This window comes from Rana temporaria, chromosome 8 (genome assembly GCF_905171775.1).
Source record: "Rana temporaria chromosome 8, aRanTem1.1, whole genome shotgun sequence".
NCBI lineage: Eukaryota > Metazoa > Chordata > Amphibia > Anura > Ranidae > Rana > Rana temporaria.
Genome location: NC_053496.1, coordinates 179056396 through 179076587, shown reverse-complemented (window position 1 = coordinate 179076587; position 20192 = coordinate 179056396). Strand labels below are relative to the sequence as shown.

General features: G+C 44.6%; 1 protein-coding gene and 1 pseudogene across 1 annotated transcript in view; one reads left to right on the top strand and one right to left on the bottom strand.

Annotated features, from left to right (window-relative positions):
• LOC120910546 (zinc finger protein 850-like) overlaps positions 1-20192 on the bottom strand; it is a 1103195-nt gene that overhangs the window by 524188 nt on the left and 558815 nt on the right.
• Positions 3220-19176, top strand: LOC120910194 (annotated as a pseudogene).

Below are 20192 nucleotides of genomic sequence, written 5' to 3'. Positions count from 1 at the left end.
CTCTGCTTTGTAGACCAAATACTGTACCAGATACATCCTAAATATAGAGCCATTTATCCAACTGTCCATCCAGAGCCTCTGGTTTATAGACCGAAAACATCCTAAATATAGAGCTATTTATCCAACTGTCCATCCAGAGCCTCTGGTTTATAGACCGGATACATCCTAAATATAGAGCCATTTATCCAACTGTCCATCCAGAGCCTCTGGTTTATAGATCAGATACATCCTAAATATAGAACCATATATCCACCTGTCCTTTCAGAGCTTCTGGTTTATAGACCGGATACATCCTAAAGAGAGGTCCAGACCCAAGAGAGGGTGCAGAGGAGAGCGGCGAATAAAGAGGAGAAAAGAGAAGGAGAACTTAACAGGCCAAGGGGTTTTCAATTTAAAGCGGTGGTTCCCCTAAAAATAAAATTTTGACATCGCATTTAGCAAATAAATTACAGTTAGAATCGGCTTGTTCTATTTAAAAATTACCTCCGTACGTATCGTTTCCTATATTCGGTCCCACCGCCACTTCCGGGTACGATGCAGGCGGTGGGCGTTCCTAATTGATTGACGGGCATCCGAACGACGCATCCATCGCGTCACGAGATGCCGAAAAAAGCCGAACGTCGGTGCGGCTCTATACGGCGCATGCGCACCGACGTTCGGCTTTTTTCGTCATCTCGTGACGCGATGGATGCGTCGTTCGAATGCCTGTCAATCAATTAGGAACGCCCACCGCCTGCATCGTACCCGGAAGTGGCGGTGGGACCGAATATAGGAAACGATACGTACGGAGGTATTTTTTAAATAAAACAAGCCGATTCTAACTGTAATTTATTTGCTAAATGCGATGTCAAAATTTTATTTTTAGGGGAACCACCGCTTTAAGTACCAAATCACTCACTCCTGAGGAGAAATCCTTTCTAGACAAGGGCCTTAAATTTTCTCGGCAAAAAACTGCATACTGTAAATGTTTGAGGTATACTGAATGTAATGTTATATACTTGTTTTTTGGGTGAACCTCCGCTTTAACACATTATTGTACATTGCATTGCATACAACCCAGATCAGGACACATATTAGTCTGGAGTCTTTATATAAAAAACACTTCATACCATATGTACTTTGATATTTGTACACATTAAGACCCCTTTCACACTGAGGGGTTTTTCAGGCGGTACAGTGCTGAAAATAGCGCCTAAATACCGCTTGAAAAACTCCTTCACCGCTCCTTCCCATTTAAAACAATGGGAAACCTCGGTAATACCGCCCGCAATGCGCCTCTGCAGAGGCGCATTGCGGGCGGAATTAATAATTTATCAGCCGCTAGTTGGGGTTAATACTGCACCGCTAGCGGCCGAATCCCGCGGCAATTCCGACGGTATAGCGCCACTATTTTTAGCGCCGCTATACCGCCACCGCGCCTCCCGCCCCTGTGTGAAAGGGGCCTAAATCTTGTGGCAGTATCTTTCATTTTAATTTCAATTTTATTTTATCACCCACATTTTTGCCAGTTAGAACTAGTTGCCTTAACCAGCTGCTTAGTATGAAGGCCATTGCCTTCTTGTCAGTCCGAGCATTTACAAGTGTCAATTTGGCACTGACATAATCGTTTTTATCATTTACAACAAGCTGCGGGCTGTTTATCATTTTCAGTGTCCATTAGCTGCGGAACGTAAGTGTTGCTACGCAACAAGGAGCACAGCTATTACCATAGCGGTCATAGCAAAAGGGGACTGGCTTGCAATGTAAATCAGCCAACCCTCTGGTTCTCTTGATAATAGAAAGGGAAGTCAATTGCTGTCATATGTCACTTCCGGCGGACCTGCCTCCACAACGAGGCTTGGACCGCATGTAAGGTGACACCTTACACCGGAAGGCACATCGATTTCTTCCTTCTGAATCCCATCGCATCCATTTCGAGGCTTGATGTGCACGCTGCGTCACCATGCAGAGTCCTGGAACGCACGCGACTCCACCACCTCCAACGAACCCGGAAGTGTCTCGCAGGACGGCCCGCGGGAAGACCGAGGAGATACGGTGGGCTGGGCTCTCAATTATGGGGTCACATTGTTTATTTATTTGGAATGGCTGCAGTGGAATGTTACCCCAGACAACGTCTAATAAGACGGACCCGGTCAGGACGTTTCCACTGTTGCCATATTTTACCTAAGTGCTTGAATCTATGCTGCTAAATGTGAGTTTATCAGTTTTTTAATCAATTCATGTATAATTTTTTTACGGAATTATGCGATGTGGCCTCTTCTCTTATTCCCTAACAACTATCACATTGGTATGAGCTTTATACCACCCATCGCTGTATTAACTACTTCTGTGAATTGGGCTGATTGTGTTCCTACAGAGTGTGTTTCCAAGAATATCCGGATCCCACACAGAGCCATTTATCCAACTGTCAATCCAAAGCTTCTGATTTATAAAGCAGATATATTCTAAATATAGAACGATTTATCCAACTGTTCATCCAGAGCCTCTGGTTTATAAACCAAATACATTGTGCATATTAAGCCATTTATACAACTGTCCATCTGGAGTTGCTGGATTGTAGATCAGACACATAATAAATATAGAGATGGAGATTTTTTTCCTGTTGTATCGAGTAGAACACGGAGACAGGAATAGTGTGATTGTACAGACACAGGAAGAGATACTACAGCTGGAGAGGAAGTGATGTCAGGTGCAGACAGGAAGTGATGTAGCTAAGGAACAGGAAGTGATTTAGAGGTAGGAAGTTTTGGGTGAGAGGGGAGTTGCAAGGAAGGAAAAAAATAAGACGTTGTTGGTATTGGCAGCAGAGGAGGTAATCATATTATAATTTAATTAGAACACAAGGATCTCTACAAGGACGTCATGATGGAGAATCAGCTGACCCTCACATCACCAGGTAAGAGGAGACTTTATTGTAAAGGAGAGAGCAGTACGGAGGGTCCACCTAGATCCCCCATCATCTGATAAACACATAAAAGCAATGTATTCAGTCAGTGTGTGTGTTTCCTACAGATGGATCCAGTAATGGGAACCCACCAGAGAGATGTCCCCGTCCTCTGTATTCCCGGGATTCCACACAGGAAGGTCACACCATCCCTCACCCTCATCAGGTAGGTGGGACTGAGCAACTAGAACTCAAATATGTTGTAGGATTCTTCGCTTCCAAATAACAGTCTTTTGTTTCATCTCTTGTTTCCTTTTATAAATCCGTTTTGTCATATTTGGTGTTTAGGGTGATGAACTGAAAGACATCAAAGTTGAGGTTAAAGTAGAAAAAGAAGAGAAGTCCAGGGATCAGCAGTCTATGGTAGAGGGTGATCCTCTTTATTCCCAGGATTCCACACAGGAAGATCACACTATCCCTCACCATCATCAGGTAGGTGGGACTGAGCAATTAGAATTCAAAAGTATTCTAAGCCATTGGATGATATTTTTCTATTCAATCCCCTGCTCTATTTTTCTTTCATCATTGGGGTTAAGGGTGAAATATCTCCCCCTGCTCTGTGTTCCTGGGATCACACCATCCCTCACCATCATCAGGTAGGCAAATATGTATTCTAAGATATGAGATGACCTTATTCTGTGTCGTCTCTTATTTTACTTTGACATCTGAAGTGCAGTTTTGTTACTATGTGTCGACTATGTGCCGTTGCTTCAGTTGTACTGTGCCGTTCCCGTGCACATGCGTGGGAGTGACATCATCGCGGCTCTGGCCAGTCACAGCGCCAGAGCCGCGATACCCGGAAGTCACTCCGGGACAACATGTCGGCGGCCAGAGGGGGAGACGTGGACTGCTGCAGGGGCCTCGATCGGAGGTAAGTAATACATAATCAGCTAGTATGCTATGCATTTTAGCTGATTATGCCTTTGTCTTGCAGGGTTTATTGTTTTTCAGGTTTGTTTGGGAGGGTTTACTTCCTCTTTAATTGATGTTTTCTATTATTTTTGGTGTAGGGTGAAGAACGGATTAATATAAAAGCTGAGGTTAAAGATGAAGAGGTAGAGACGTATGTGGGGGGTGATCAGCCAATCACAGAGGAGGTTGGGATGATTATGAAAAGTGAACAGGATTACATTTCTCTACCTTGTGACACAGGTAGGTAACAGACATTGTGGAAAAAACGGGTCAAAGTCTCATTTTACTTCTAAGTATAAGGATTGTAGTGTAAAAAAGAAGTTAGATAATTATCAGATCTTCATATCATCCTATAGGCAGGTTCTAAAAGGTTAAATATGTGTTTGCCTACTAAAGGGTTAATGTGTGGTGTGGTAAGAGTTACCACTTGGTGCTGTGATGTTCCTTCCCCTGTATGTGTCACTTCCTGATTCTGAACCGGATCGGACCTCGTGGTCTGTTCCTGTATGGGAGGTGATCAGTGAGGACGCTGTAAAGAGCTGAACTGTGTGGTGGAGTTTCCCCTTAGCGGGACCCCTGGATGGGTTCCAAGCAGGGCCGGGACAAGGGGTGGGCTGGAGGTGTGGCTGCCCTGGGCACAATGGTTTACTGTAGGGATGGGGGCTCCTCCCTTCTGTTACAAGGCTGACAGGAGTAGTGAAAGTGACAGTGATTTAGACAAGGGAGTGACTGAACGGTGTAGGATCCCCTAAACTTGCACATCATGAATGAGGAGTGGGTGCAGTTTGGCATCTTTGCCCTGGGCACTGGAAGACCTTGTCCCAGCACTGGTTCCAAGGACTGGACTTTTCATGCCATTTACTGGGATGCAACTAAGCTATAAAAAGTTCTTAACAACGCCGCACAGCCAAATCCTGTACATTGTTATTAGAGAGAGAGTGGAAATGCACTTGTGATTCTGTATATCACTCATATGTACTTCTATGGAACCTGAACAGAACGGTAAATATAACTGTAGCACTACCCCCAAAGGAGCTGCTGGATATTTTTTGGGCGGCATGTTACCTCTCTCTTCTCGCTGTCCAGGGTGGTAGATGAGAGTTGAGAAAGTTCAATGTCTACACTTTACACTTCTTTTTCTAATATTTTTTTGTAGAACTTGGTAAGGAAAGAAGAAGTGGTTGAAGGGATGGAAGGGTAAACAAGTATACAGGTTCAGGCGCAAAACTTCAATCCAGAAACACTCCTGCTTCCAGCAACACAGCTTTTGTCGCCACTCTAGCCAGAGTGGGTATTGCGCACTCGGATAGGTCCCTCTCACCGGCCTAGCAGCCGGAGTGGCGCACGGAACAAAGTACAGTCTCTGCCACAGACCTTCCTTTGAAATGAGACACTTTCGTTCCGGAATCCCCTAGCACAGGATTCAGCACCGGATCTCTTCAGATTAATTCCTTAGAATTCAGGTCTGATAGGCGATCACCATCAAGCCTCTCAGTACATGGTACATCTTTCGATGAACTTTGCAGGCCTCTCCTGAGATACCAGCCTCAAGCTTGGTCCTCTCCATGATAGGTCCTTCATCAAGCGGCTTCCTCCCTCCAGGATGGACAGCACAGGATCACCTTGAAACCGTAAACCCAGTCTGCTTACTGGGTCTACTCAACAGATCACAACCCCAGACCAACGTGGTCCCAGAGCCAGGATTGCGGGAGCACGCGCCCCCGGCCAAGAGGGCCACGAGGTGGTGGGACGACATACCAAGGATCAACAAACTCGGTTCCGTGGCGTCTGTTCCTTAAGTACCCCTCCCCAGCATGCACAGCAGGACGATCAACCCCCACTGATTGGCTGCCGAGGGGAGACACCCAATATCACCCTGACTTAGCTGCTGCCACCCTTGGCCTGGGTGGTAACAACACCCCAGGCAAACAACAGCGGTCACTCTCAGCACAGCCACGGCTGAAACAAAAGCCAAATTTAGCCATAATGATATGTGTCTCAGTTAACGAACACTCAGAGTCCCTTCTAAATTTAAAGCAGCACCAGCCCAACAGGAGCAGGCCGCTACATAACTTTATTCAGTTAAAGTAGTGATTACATAGTTACATAGTAGGCGAGGTGGAAAAAAGACACAAGTCCAACCTATGTGTGTGATTTTATGTCAGTATTACATTGTATATCCTTGTATGTTGTATGTATGGTTCTCAACCTCACTCCTCAAGTACCCCCAACGGGCCAAGATTTCAGGTTTTCCTTTACTTTGCACAGCTGTTTTAAATCAATAGCAATGACATGGTATTGATAAGAGATATTTTATCTAAGGAAAGTTCCCAAAACATGGCCCGTTGTGGGTACTTGAGGACTGAGGTTGAGAACCATTGCATTAAAGAACCTATTGTTTAAGAGTGACAGTTGGCGTTACTTTGGAAAAGAAGGGACTTTACAATGTATTGGGGAGAACTGGGGAACAGAATGTACAATTCAGATAAGTCTTGATGTCATGGAGTGAAGAGTGATAAGAAGGAGCCTCCAGTTCCGGGCAGAGAGAATGGTGGTGATCGGTGACAGAGGTTCTGTAGGTAGTGAACAAATGTTAATTCACTGATCTCCCTTCCCTAATAAGAACCTGGAAGCTACAGTGCATCTGGAAAGTATTCACAGCCCTTCACTTTTTCCACATTTTGTTATGTCACAGCCTTATTTCAAAATTCATTCAATTCATTATTTTCCTCAAAATGACGACGTGAACGAAGTTTGTTTGAAATCATGATTTGGAGAGGCACACACCTGTCTATAGAAGGTCCCACAGGTAACAGTGCATGTCAGAGCACAAACCAAGCCATGAAGTCCAAGGAATTGTCTGTAGACCTCCGAGACAGGATTGTATGGAGGCACAGATGTGGGGAAGGGTACAGAAACATTTCTGCAGCATTGAAGGTCCCAATGAGCACAGTGGCCTCCATCATATATTCGCAAACAAGGGACTCATTCACATAATACAGATGCAATAGTTATATAGTATAGGTTACAATATAGAGCATAGATGTGTGTGTGTGTGTATATATATATATATATATATATATATATATATATATATAATCTCTATATATATAAAACTCAACGTGTGTGTGTATGTATGTTCCAGCATCACGTCCAAACGGCTAAAGATATTACCATGAAACTTGGCACACATGTTACTTATATGTCAGCAACAAACATAGGATAGGTGGTTTAACCCTTACCCACACCCATTTGCCATGGTCGGGGTTTTCCTTTAAAGTCCCATTCAACTCTATGGGAAATACATGTTACTTCATAACTTCCAAACGGCTGTAGATATTTCGATAACACTTGGTCACATGTTACTTATATGTCCACTTAAACTATAGGATAGTTAATTTATCCCTTAACTACCCCCATTTGTGAGGGTCGGGGTTTTTGTTTAAAGTCCCATGCAAATCAATGGGAAATGTATGTTCCCACATAACTTCTGTACGCCTGGAGATATTTCAATAATACCTGGTACACATATTACTTATATGCCAAATAAAAATATATGACAGTTAAATTAACCCTTACCTACACCCTTATATAAAAGATGGGTATATTTATATTACTATGATTTTCCTCCCCAAAAGGTTAAGATAGGAAGACCGGGCAACGCCGGGTATTCAGCTAGTATATATATAATATTGCATGATTTTACAATCCGTAAATGGAAAAAACTTGGAACCACCGGGACTCTTCCTAGAGCGGGCCACCAAACTGAGCGATCGGGGAGAAGGGCCTTAGTCAGGGAGGTGACCAAGAACCCGATGGTAACTGACAGAGCTCCAGAATTTCTCTGTGGAGAGAGGAGAACCTTCCAGAAGAAGAACCATATATGCAGCACTCCACCAATCAGGCCTGTATGGTAGAGTGGCCAGCCAGAAGCCACTCCTCAGTAAACGGCACATGACAACCCGTGTGGTGTTTGCCAAAAGGCACCTAAAGGGGTCTGCCCATGAGAAACGAAATGGTCTGATGAAACATAGATTGGACTCTTTGGCCTAAATGGCAAGCGTCATGTCTGGAGGTAATCAAGCACCGCTCAACACCTGGCCAATACCATCCCTACAGTGAAGCATCAATAATATATTTAATCCATTTTGAAATAAGGCTGTAAGATAACAACAAAATGTGGAAAAAGTGAAGCGCTGTGAATACTTTCCAGATACACTGTATGTGGGTGACATCACTTCCGGGTCCGGCTGTCACTTTCCCGGGTTGCTGTGGTTGAAGGGAAAAGACGAATAGAGTGCATTATGTACTTCATTACCTTCAATGTAAGGCAGATGAGACGTCACTGGTCAAACAGACCCCTAAAGTCACATTAAAGGGTTAGTTTGCCTAATACAGAAAAACTGTAAAGGGGGAACACCGGACCCCCTTCACCCCCGGTCCTCTCTGTACTTGGTGACTGTTAGACCAAAGTGACTTTTTTTTTCTTGCTGACTCAGCTTGGAGTCCATATATGATCTGCAAACTCTTCATCATATAAAATCCAGCCAATCCGATGTAGTAACAATCCACTAACGCGTTTTGGATAATGAAGCCTCAGTCATAACTATTTATTATCCTAGAATTAGCAGATCATATATGGACTCGGTGTGAAGACTTTTCTGATTGATTTCGGAGGGAGAACAGAAGCCCAGCTGTGAGATCGACATTTCCACTTATTCCACCGATGGGGGGAGGGGCTAAAACTCCAGTTATTTGTCATCTACTGAGATTTTTTATATATATATTTTTTTTCCCATTTCTTTCCAACAGATGGATGTGATGTGAGGAATTCCTCGGAGAGACATCTTCTATTATCTGCTGATTGTAAGTCAGAAGATAATGTCATCACACAGGATCCTCCAGGAGGAAATCCAAATACACAAAATATACATCACAGACCTTCCTGTCCGGAGACATCAATGGATCCCTCTGATCAGGGGGAATCTTCTCATCAATCACATACTATGATTGTAAATATCCATGTAAGATCTCACATTGCAGATAGATCAACAGATCCTTCTAATCCCGAGGAATCATCCTCACCCCATGAAGGAGATCACCGAGGTGACAATCTATTCTCATGTTCAGAGTGCGGGAAATCCTTCCCTCGGAAAGGAAAACTTGCTGAACACCAGAGAATTCACACAGGTGAACGTCCTTATTCATGTTCAGAGTGCGGGAAATCTTTCACTCAGAAAGGAACCCTTGTTAAACATCAGAATATTCACACAGGTGAACATCCTTATTCATGTTCAGAGTGCGGGAAATGTTTTACTCAGAAGGGAGAACTTACTAGTCACCAGAAAATTCACACAGGTGAACATCCTTATTCATGTTCAGAGTGCGGGAAAACATTCACTGTCAAAGCAACCCTTGTTAGACATCAGAGAATTCACACAGGTGAGCGTCCTTATCCATGTTCAGAGTGCGGAAAATCTTTCACTCAGAAAGGAGCACTTGCTGAACACCAGAGAATTCACACGAGTGAACGTCCTTATTCATGTTCAGAGTGCGGGAAATCATTCAATCATAAAGGAAAACTTATTCGGCACCAGAGAATTCACACGAGTGAGCGTCCTTTCCCTTGTTCAGAGTGCGAGAAATCTTTCACTCAAAAAGCACATCTTGTTACACATCAGAGAATTCACACAGGTGAGCGTCCTTATTCATGTTCAGGGTGCGAGAAATCTTTCACTGGCAAAGGAGACCTTCTTAATCATCTTAGAACTCATACAGGCGAGCGTCCATATTCATGTTCAGAGTGCGGGAAATCTTTTGCTGAAAAAGGAACCCTTGTTAGACATAAAAGAACTCATACAGGTGAACGTCCTTATTCATGTTCAGAGTGTGGGAAATCTTTCAATGATAAAGGAGTCCTTGTTACACATCAGAGAATTCACATAGGTGAGCATCCTTATTCATGTTCAGAGTGCGGGAAATCTTTCACTGGCAAAGGAAACCTTGTTACCCATCAGAGAATTCACACAGGTGAGCGTCCTTACTCATGTTCAGAGTGCGGGAAATCTTTCACTAAAAAAAGAAACCTTGTTCAACATTTTAGAATTCACACAGGTGAGCGTCCATAATCATGTTCAGAGTGCGGGAAATCTTTCACTAGGAAAGGAAACCTTTTATGACACCAGAGAATTGATATGAGTGAGCTTCCTTATTGATGTTGTAGATCAGGGATCTCCAGGCTTCGGCCCTCCAGCTGTTGCAGAACTACACATCCCATGAGGCATTGTAATACTCTGACATTCACAGACATGACTTGGCAGGGTGGGAATTGTAGTTCCTGAACATCTGGAGGGTCATAGTATGAAGAGCTCTGTTGTAGACGAGTCAGCCTGGTGCAGATTTAGGAGCGGGTTAATAGTAGAGGGCGGGGACTTGTTTATTAAGCAGCTGGTCAGAGAGGCTGGTGGATGTCTGTTCAATATTGAGTTGGCCCCGCCCTTTGCAGCTATAACAGCTTTAACTCTTCTGGGAAGGCTGTCCACAAGGTTTAGGAGTGTGTCTATATTGGAATGTTTGACCATTCTTCCAGAAGCACATTTGTGAGGTCAGGCACTGATGTTGGACTGACTCACAATCTCCGCTCTAATTCATCCCAGAGGTGTTCTATCGGGTTGAGGTCAGGACTCTGCACAGGCCAGTCAAGTTCCTCCACCCCAAACTCGCTCATCCATGTCTTTATGGACCTTGCTTTGTGCACTGGTGGGCAGTTGGCACAGGAAGGGGCCATCCCCAAACTGTTCCCACAACGTTGGGAGCATGAAATTGTACAAAATGTCTGGTATGCTGATGTCTTAAGAATTTCCTTCACTAGAACTAAGGGGCCAAGCCCATTCCCTGAAAAACATCCAAACACCATAATCCCCCCTCCACCAAATGATTTGGACCAATGCACAAAGCAAGGTCTATAAAGACATGGATGAGCAAGTTCGGGGTGGAGGAACTTTACTGTCCTGACCTCCTGGAACAGGTGCCTCCAAAACTGCGGCCCGATGAACAAATATGGCTCTTTGGTAGCCTTTCTCCGGCCCTTTGGGGACTATTCCTCCCACTGACACCAACAATGGGGCACTTTTGCTGTTGGTTGATTACCAGTCACTCATTGTTTCCACAGTGGCTCACCTGGTTACCATTACCTGCCTCATCAGTCCAGCCTACAGCCAGCCCCTTCTGGCTATTTATACTGACTTGATCATGTCTTTCATGTGCCTTCGCCTTATTGAACATATCCTGAGTGTCTCTGCTGAGTTCCTGTTAAAGACTTTGCCCGGCTGAGGTCCCTTCTGGTTCCTGATCTTTGGCTTCCGACAACGCTGATCTCTGGCTTCCTGATTACCGGCTCGTCGGATTACCGGTTTTGGCTTCCGAACCCTGGCTTATGTTTTGACTATTTTCCTGATCTGTACTATTTGTTTCTATTACAATAAAGGTGTGATATTTTATTACTGCATTTTCTGTCTCAGTCTGATTCATGGTTCCTGACACCCTTGTTGCGATCCACTCAGACATTGCCATAGAAGTTTCAACATTATCTGTGGCTGTCATCTCTTGCATGGTCCACTGCACTGCTTTCCATGGGTCAACTCTTTACACCGGAGCCATTTCCCACCCTCCCAGCCTGATGGGTCACTGCCTTCTGTAAACCCCACTATCTGTTCAGCCAGTGAGCAGTTTGTCTCTTGTTGAGCAGCGACTGTCTGTTCCAGGACCTGCTCCTGGTGGGCCTGTGCTTGCGTATTATCCAGTATTAGTTGCTTAATCAGTTCCTCCATTGCTTTATCTGATGGTTTTATAGCCTGGGCAGCTTTAACCCAGGACATGGGTTTGACCCACATCCCATAATCTTCAACAATTGTCAGGATCCGAGGGGTAAACAGGCGGCTGGGAAATGGTTCAATCAACTTAAAATACATTTTATTCAGCAAAACAGAAAATAACGACAGTCTTTATCTTCATGGGCAGCTAAACCACTTAAGGACCAAGCCTAGTTTTGACACTTGTTTACAAGTTAAAGGGGTTGCAAAGTAGGGTGACCACACATCCCCGGTTTCAGGGGACAGTCCCCGAATTGGGGACACTGTCCCCGTACCAAGTCTGTCCCCGGATTGGATTTGAACAGGGGCTGGGACAATTTCAAAGACAGTCAGTGCAGAATTTAGCTTAGGGGGATGTATTTTTTCCATTATCTGTGCCCCTTTCTGATGATCATGTGCTGGTCGGAGCGGATGAAATATTTCTTCAGTTTCGGGCGCATGCCCATTCATCTCCACTCACATGTTCTTCTGCCTTGGCTCAAGTCCCGGCCAGCCGCCTGCTTATCTCCTTGCCTTCCCTGGCGGAGTGATCTTCCTCCGCTCCCCACCCAGTAGTAGCCGGGGCCCGGAGAGTAAGACTTGACAGGCTGTGAGGCGGACACGGGTGGGCAGAGAGTCGCTGATTGATGCCATTGCTAGTACAAAAAAAATGTCCCTGGATTTAATTTTAAAATCTGGTCACCTTAGCTCCACAGACAGACTTGCCGATTAATGAGAGAAATCTTTATTTATATAACAATAGAGCTTGTTAGCCTCACAATCGTCCAATCAAGCACGGGCATTCCTTCAGTCAGGAGGAGTTATAAAAATCTCAACCAATGAACAATGACTATGGGAGTCTATGGGTGTGTCTGGGCAGGGGCAGTGTGTATTATTTCCGGCCCCCTGTACCTTTTAAGCCATGCTCTCCTAAGAGACAAAGAAAACCGCATGGCTGGCTTTAAAATCATGGGCGCTGTCCCCGACCATAACGCACTCAAAGTCTGCTTTTCACCATTGGCATGAATCCTTATTCTGCATTGTTCAGAGAACAACACATACCCGGATTATACTACCATACCTGAGGATGGAAGATTATCTGCAGGAACAAGCCATAGCCTTCCTACGTGTTGTTCAGACACAGAGACACACGAGTGTACATCCCCCCCATAACCGATAATGTTTGCAGAGTGAAAACATCCCCCCAGACGATCGTCTGTGCATTGCACAGGGGCCCTTTGCTGGCAGACATATCCCCACTCTGCAAACACTTCTCTGCATCCTCAAGAAGCTTTCTACTACCAAAGAGGGTCTTAATCAATGTCAGTCTGCCCCAGTCCGTGGCAGGAGAACCAACACTGGGAGACATTGTGATAATATATATAAAATACATCTTATTAAAATTTCAACAACTATATATATATATATATATATATATGCCTAATCTAGCTCAATCTATCTCCATCTACACACTATACATGGCTGCTATGTAACATAGACTTACGCCAGTCAGATCTTAGCCTAATTTCAGAGTATCTTGCTTTCTGAATACAGAAAGAAGATACGCCGGCGCAGCTTTGAAATTACGGGGCATATCTATAGATACGCCGGCGTAAATCATTGCTGAATCTAGCCCTAAATATATAGTCATTTATCCAACTGTCCTTCCAGAGCCTCTGGTTTATAGACCAGATACATCCTAAATATAGAGCCATTTATCCAACTGTCCATCCAGAGCCTCTGGTTTATAAACCAGATACATCCTAAATATAGAGCCATTTATCCAACTGCCAATCCAGAGCCTCTGGTTTATAGATCAGATACATCCTAAATATAGAGCCATTTATCCAAATGTCCATCCAGAGCCTCTGGTTTATAAACCAGATACATCCTAAATATAGATCAATTCATCCAACTGCCAATCCAGAGCCTCTGGTTTATAGATCAGATACATCCTAAATATAGAGCCATTTATCCAACTGTCCATCCAGGGCTTCTGAATTATAAACCAGATATATTGTGAATATTGAGCTATTTATCCAACTATGCATCTGGAGTTGCTGGATTGTAGAACAGACACATAATAAATATAGAGACGGAGATCTTTTCCTATTATATTGAGTGGAACATGGAGACAGGAGGAGTGTGATTGTATGTACAGACACAGGAAGTGAAAACACAGCTGGAGAGGAAGTGATGTCAGGTGCAGACAGGAAGTGATAGATTAACAGGAAGTGATGTAGGGGTCTAAAAAGGACGTCCTGGGTGAGAGGTGAGATGTAAGGAAATAAAAAGAAAACATTGTTTGAACTGGCAGCAGAGGAAGTAATAACATTAATTTATTTAGAAGGACACAAGAATCTCTACAAGGACGTCATGATGGAGAATCAGCCGCCCCTCACATCACCGGGTAAGAGGAAACTTTATTGTAAAGGAGAGAGCAGTACGGAGGATCCACCTAGATCCCCCATCATCTGATAAACACATAGGGCCAGATTCACAAACGAGATACGACGGCGTATCTACTGATACGCCGTCGTATCTCTGTTTCTAACTATGCGACTGATTCATAGAATCAGTTACGCATAGCTAGCCCTAAGATCCGACAGGTGTAATGGACTTACACTGTCGGATCTTAGGATGCAGTACCGCGGCCGCCGCTGGGGGGAGTTTTCGTCGTAAACCAGCGTTGGGTATGCAAATTAGCACTTACGGAGATCCACGAAGCTTTTTCCCTTCGTTAAGTCGCCGTAAGTGTTAGTTTGCCGTCGCAAAGATAGGGTACACCATGTAAAAGTGTACCCGTCTTTCCCGCGTCGCTGTCAAATTTTTTAAAAAAATTTTTTTTCCCGACGCAACTTTTTTTTCCCGTCGCGATTCACAAAACCTCGGCGCATCGTAACTTCGCGCAAAGCACGTTGGGAAATTTGCGTCGGGAGAATATGCAGTACGTCCGGCGCGGGAGCGCGCCTAATTTAAATGGGACTCGCCCCATTTGAATTGGCCCGCCTTGCGCCGCCGGATTTAGGATACACCGCCGCAAATTTCCAGGTAAGTGCTTTGTGGATCGGGCACTAACTTGGAAAAATTGCGGCGGTGTAACTTAAATCGGAAAAGTTAAGTTGCGCCCGGGCTACGTGAATCTGGCCCATAGAAATAATGTATTCAGTCAGTGTGTGTGTTTCCTACAGATGGATCCAGTAATGGGAACCCAACAGAGAGATGTCCCCATCCTCTGTATTCCTGGGATTCCACACAGGAAGATTACACCATCCCCCACCATCATCAGGTAGGTGGGACTGAGCAATTAGAAGTCAAATATGTTGTAGAATTCTACGCTTCGAAATAACAATCTTCTATTTAATCTTGTTTCCTTTTTTAAATCTGTTTTATCATATTTGGGGTTTAGGGTGAAGAACTAAAATACATCAAAGTTGAGGTTAAAGTAGAAGTAGAAGAAGAAGAGAAGTCCGGGGATCAGCAGTCTATGGTAGAGGGTGATCCTCTGTATTCCCGGGATTCCACACAGGAGGATCACACCATCCCCCACCATCATCAGGTAGATGGGACTGAGCAATTACAACATAAAAGTATTCTAAGCTATGAGATGATATTTTTCTATTAAATCTCTTGCTCTATTTATATATTGTTCTTTCATCTTTGGGGTGTAGGGTGAGAGATTCCCCCCTCCTCTGTGTTCCCGGGATTCCACACAGGAGGATCACACCATCCCTCACCATCAGGTAGGGGGCATCTAGACCTAAATATATATTCTAAGCCATGAGATGACGTTGTTCTGTGTAGTCTCTTGTTTTTCTTTGACATCTGAAGTGCAGCCTTTGTTACCCACAACCCCATCCCGTTTCTAGCTACTTTGAGTGCCCTACATTTTTCACCCCCATTTTTTTTTTTACTTTCCACTGTGGGTCTTAAGCCCAGACACATTGTGGGTCCTCTTCCTCCTTGTGTTCTTCCAACGGAGGGTACATACTGAATTACGTTTCATTTGTGTCCTTGGTGTAGGGTGAAGAACGGATTAATATAAAAGCTGAGGTTAAAGATGAAGAAGTAGAGACGTATGTGGGGGGTGATCAGCCATTCACGGAGGAGGTTGGGATGATTATGAAAAGTGAACAGGAGGACATTTCTCTACCTTGTGACACAAGTAGGTAACAGACATTGTGGAAAAAACAGGTCAAAGTCTCATTTTACTTCTAAGTATAAGGATTGTAGTGTAAAAAAAATGTTAGATAATTATCAGATCTTCATATCATCCTATAGGAAGGTTCTAAAAGGTTAAATATGTGTTTGCCTACTAAAGGGTTAATGTGTGGTGTGGTAAGAGTTACCACTTGGTGCTGTGATGTTCCTTCCCCTGCATGTGTCACTTCCTGATTCTGAACCGGATCGGACCTCGTGGTCTGTTCCTGTATGGGAGGTGATCAGTGAGGACGCTGTCAAGAGCTGAACTGAGTTTTTTGGTGGCTTTTTCCCTTAGCGGGACCCCTGGATGGGTTCCAAGCAGGGCCAGGACAAGGGGTGGCTGCCCTGGGCACAATGGTTTACTTTAGGGAATGGGGGCTCCTTCCTTCTGTTACAAGGCTGACAGGAGTAGTGATAGCGACAGTGATTTAGACAAGGGAGTCTATATCTATTAATAGTTTATACAGAGTTGTCACAGATACTGGTACACCAGTGTATTTAGGTGTATATATACAGAGTACCGCCTCCTTTAACCCTTTCTTTGCCACTAATATATGATATACGTCAGCAGCAGCAGCAGATGGTTTTAAGCACTGACAAGCCGACTGTTGGCTGTCAGGAGGAAGTGATCAGGTGGCTGTATAACTTCTACACCACCTCTCTCCCCACGTACACCCCTGCCATGTTTCACCCCACTTGTGGGTCCAGGACCTCCATGGTGGGTGTCGCCGCATAGGGGGGAGTGATTGAATGTTAATTCACTGATCTCCCTTTCCTGGTAAGAACCTGGAAGCGCTGTGAATTCTTTCCAGATACACTGTATGTGGATGACATCACATCCGGGTCCGGCTGTCACTTTCCCGGGTTGCTGTGGTTGAGGGGAAAAAGTTCATTACCTTCAATGGAAGGCATATGAGACATCACTGGTCAAACAGTCCCCTAAAGTCACATTAAAGGGTTAGTTTGCCTAATACAGAAAAACTGTAAAGGTGAACGAACACCGGACCCCCTTCACCCCCCACCCCCGGTCCTCACTGTACTTACCGTCAGCCATCCTCTACTATCAGGACTCTCTCACCACTCCAATGGTCAGGGGATATGAAATACCCCACTGCTCTGTCTTCTCCATACTGAGCTGCCAGGATGGACCAGATGGATTCTGATTGGTCAGCGCCATCACATGTAAAGCGGGTTCAAGGGGGGGGGGAGGGGATCTGGTGTTAGTTTAGCTTTACAGTTCTTCTGTAGAGGTGATCTAACCCTTTAATAAACCATTGCACTAACAGCTTAGGTTGTCTCCACACTGATGGAGGAGGGATGGTGCCACCCTAGGACACCAGCATTGTAAATTTTGGAGGAAGGTTTTGTTTTCCATAATCTGCAAACTCTTCATCATATAAAATCCAGCCAATCCGATGTAGTAACAATCCACTAACGCGTTTTGGATAATGAAGCCTCAGTCATAACTATTTATTATTCTAGAATTAGCAGATCATATATGGACTCGGTGTGAAGATTTTTCTGATTGATTTTGGAGGGAGAACAGGAGCCCAGCTGTGAGATCGGCATTTCCACGTATTCCACCGACGGGCGGGGGAGGAGCTAAAACTCCAGTTATTTGTCATCTACTAAAAAATTTTTATATATTTTTTTCCTTCTTTCCAACAGATGGATGTGATGTGAGGAATTCCTCGGAGAGACATCATCTATTATCTGCTGATTGTAAGTCAGAAGATAATGTCCTCACACAGGATCCTCCAGGAGGAAATCCAAATACACAAAATATACATTACAGACCTTCCTGTCCGGAGACATCAATGGATCCCTCTGATCAGGGGGAATCTTCTCATCAATCACATACTATGATTGTAAATATCCATGTAAGATCTCACACTGCAGATAGATCAACCGATCCTTCCAATCCCGAGGAATCTTCCTCACCCCATGAAGGAGATCACCGAGGTGACCATCTATTCTCATGTTCAGAGTGCGGGAAATCTTTCACTCAAAAGGGTAACCTTATTCAGCACCTGAGCGTTCACACGGGTGAGCGTCCTTTCCTTTGTTCACAGTGTGGGAAATCTTTCACTCGGAAAGGAAATCTTATTCAACACCAGAGAGTTCACATGAGTGAGCGTCCTTATTCATGTTCAGAGTGCGGGAAATCTTTCCCTGAAAAAGGAATCCTTGTTAAACATCAAAGAATTCACACAGGTGAGCGTCCTTATTCATGTTCAGAGTGCGGGAAATCTTTCACCTATAAGGGAGCACTTACTAGACACCAGAAACTTCACACAGGTGAGCATTCTTATTCATGTTCAGAGTGCGGGAAATCTTTCCCTGAAAAAGGAAACCTTGTTAAACATCAAAGAATTCACACAGGCGAGCATCCCTATTCATGTTCAGAGTGCGGGAAATCTTTCACTCAGAAGGGAACACTTATTCAGCACCAGAGAGTTCACACGGGTGAACGTCCTTTCCCTTGTTCAGAGTGCGGGAAATCTTTCACCGGCAAAGCAGAACTTGTTAAACATTTTAGAATTCATACAGGTGAGCGTCCTTATTCATGTTCAGAGTGCGGGAAATCTTTCACACTGAAAGGAAATCTTATTCAGCACCACAGCGTTCACTCAAGTGAGCGTCCTTTCCCTTGTTCAGTTTGCGGGAAATCTTTCACTCATAAAGCAGCCCTTGTTAAACATTTTAGAATTCACACAGGTGAGCGTCCTTATTCATGTTCAGAGTGCGGGAAATCTTTCCCTGAAAAAGGAAACCTTGTTAAACATCAAAGCATTCACACAGGTGAGCGTCCTTATTCATGTTCAGAGTGCGGGAAATCTTTCAATCAGAAAGTAAATTTTGTTAAACATCTTAGAATTCACGCAGGTGAGCATCCATAAGAGTGCGGGAAATCTTTCACTAAGAAAGGAAACCTTTTGCAACACCAGAGAATTGATATGAGTGAGCTTCCTTATTGATGTTGTAGATCAGGGATTTCCAGACTTCGGCTCTCCAGCTGTTTCAGAACTACACGTCCCATGAGGCATTGTAATACTCTGACATTCACAGACATGACTAGGCATGGTGGGAATTGTAGTTCCAGAACATCTGGAGGGTCATAGTAGGAAGAGCTCTGTTGTAGACGAGTCAGCCTGGTGCAGGTTTAGGAGCGGGTTAATAGTAGAGGGCGGGGACTTGTTTATTAAGCAGCTGGTCAGAGAGGCTGGTAGATGTCTTTTAATATTAAGTTGGCCCGCCCTTTGCAGCTATAACAGCGTCAACTCTTCTAGGAAGGCTGTCCACAAGGTTTAGGAGGGTGTCTATGGGAATGTTTTACCATTCTTCCAGAGGCGCATTTGTGAGGTCAGGCACTGATGTTGGATGAGAAGGCCTGACTCGCAATCTCCACTCTAATTCATCCCAAAGGTGTTCTATAGGGTTGAGGTCAGGACTCTGCACAGGCCAGTCAAATTCCTCCACAACAAAAACTCGCTCATCTATGTCTTTATGGACCTTGCTTTGTGCACTGGTGGGCAGTCATGTTGGAATAGGAAGGGGCCTTCCCCAAACTGTTCCCACATAGTTGGGAGCATGAAATTGTCCAAAATGTCTTGGTATTCTGATGTCTTAAGAGTTTCCTTCACTGGAACTAAGAGGCCAAGCCCAACCCCTGAAAAACAACCCCACACCATACCACCACCATACCACCAAATGATTTGGACCAATGCACAAAGCAAGGTCCATAAAGACATGGATGAGTGAGTTTGGGGTAGAGGAACTTCTATGGCCTGCACAGAGTCCTGACCTCCTGGAACAGGTTCATTAGATCAGGGGTCTCCAAACTTCGGCCTTATGGACAAATTTGACCCTTTGCTAGCCTTTCTCCTGCCCTTGGGGGACTATTCCTCCCACTGACACCAACAATGGGGCACTATTTCTTCCACCAAACCCAATCATGGGATTCTATTCCTCTTACTAATAGGGGCAGTACTCCTCCTCCTATTGACCACCAACCCTGAGGCCATATTTATTCTCACTGATGCCGGGCCTGGGACATTTTCTGCTCCTGCCAGTCACAATCCGGCCCCCCTAAAGTCTGTAGGACAATAAAACTGGTCCTTTGTTTGAAAAGTTTGGAGACCCCCCTGCATTAGATGATACAGCCGCACACAGGCAGGCTTAGCCCTGTCAAAGCGCCAGCCATGAACTCGGCTCGCCCTCAAAGCAACAGTCACTCCCAGCCTGGCTAGTATTTCTGCCTTTAGCAATGTATAATGTAGGGT